Source organism: Haliaeetus leucocephalus, unplaced genomic scaffold, assembly GCF_000737465.1.
Source record: "Haliaeetus leucocephalus isolate CR32 unplaced genomic scaffold, Haliaeetus_leucocephalus-4.0 Scaffold92, whole genome shotgun sequence".
Taxonomy (NCBI): Eukaryota; Metazoa; Chordata; class Aves; order Accipitriformes; family Accipitridae; genus Haliaeetus; species Haliaeetus leucocephalus.
The window spans coordinates 8,448,035-8,449,506 of record NW_010972528.1 but is presented as its reverse complement, the minus strand read 5'-3'; the positions used below and the strand labels follow the sequence as shown (position 1 = coordinate 8,449,506).

Sequence of the window (1,472 nt, the reverse complement as noted above, 5' to 3'; positions counted from 1 at the left end):
GCACCGCTCCCTGCTGACCGACAGCGCCTCTCCTCCGCGAGAGCCGCCCCGCAGAGCGCGTTCCGCCCTCGAGCCACCGCACCGCCTCCGCCCCTCCTCGCACGGCGGGACGGGAGGTCGCCCGTCCGTCCGCCCAGCTCCCCTGGCGTGCCACCGCAGAGCCGTGCCAACGACAGCCGTAGGTCCTTTACACGTGTCACAACCAGGGCTTTTTCAGGGGCTTACGGACTGACGGAGCTGATCATCCTCCCTAAGTAGCTGTTTTTAAAAGCTACGGATCCCATTCAAAACTCTTCTAACACATGGATTTCACTTCCTCTGCCTGCTATTTCAAGGGTACTGCTCAACTTAGCGTTTTCCACTGCGGATCTGTAAGGTACCCATTCCAACAGGAATCTTCTCCGTTCGTATAATGATTATTCAATTAAGGAAAAGCATTATAATCTCATGGAAAAGACAAGACACCAACAGATTCAGAACAACGTGGCACATTCGAATATCCACATGGACTATTAAAAAAGTTAGAGCAGTTTAAGGTTAAAGGAAATTAGTTGGAAACTAAGCCAACACGCTTGCATGATGCACATGCTGGGCTCGGAAAAGCTTCAGACACCATTCTAGAAATCACATCTCCTGCATTTCACTAAAATATGGGACATCTTTGATAAATTCAAGCTAACACCATCCACTTCTCCAAAATCTTCACTCGTATCAAATAGATTAGACTTGGGTTTAACGTTTGAATTTGCTTTTGAGAGGGTAACTGAATATTAGTTTTGGAAAAAAACCACAAAACTTCTGTATAGTCACCTTAGTGGCTGGAAGGGGAAAAAATAATCTCATATAATGCTGAAGAGTGATGCAAGGACAGAAAAAAATGCCTTATCACAAATGTACATATGTGATGCAATAAAATCTTCCTTCAATCACATTTCAGAACTAACTGAATTCGGAGACTTCCATTCAAAATGTATTCTTAATGCACTACAGCCATCAACAAAGTAATACAAAACCTTTCAACTTTTTCAACTGTACAATCGTATTTGAAAATGAGACTTTTTAAAAAACAGTACCCTCTTAACAGAGCACTGGGAATAAGAACATTTCATGACAGTGTTCGAAGTTGTGAAAAACACTGACAGGTTACTTTTTTCAAGATCCGAAATAAGCCAAAGAATGTCAAAACCCAAAAGCTAAATGAACTGTTGAAAATACTCATTAAACAGGCGTAAATAAGAACTTAAAAGAAGACACAGAAAGATTAGCCAATATCATCAGATATTTGTACAATTCAATATTGATAACTTCAATAAAATATTATAAACAGTATTTTGTAAAATATTATAAACAGGAAATTGAAAATATTAAAGAGTCACCAAGATTTCTTTGGCGGCAGAAGGGATGGTTTCATGACTGCAGCAGAAAAAAAGTGTGTGTGTATTCGGGGGGGGGGGGGGGGGGGGGGGGTCGCC

At 41.9% G+C, this 1,472-nt stretch overlaps 1 protein-coding gene across 2 annotated transcripts in view; it reads right to left on the bottom strand.

The window, feature by feature from the left end:
* Positions 1-1,472, bottom strand: part of SIAH1 (siah E3 ubiquitin protein ligase 1) — a 19,486-nt gene that overhangs the window by 5,031 nt on the left and 12,983 nt on the right. The gene's annotated exons all lie outside the window — the stretch shown is intronic.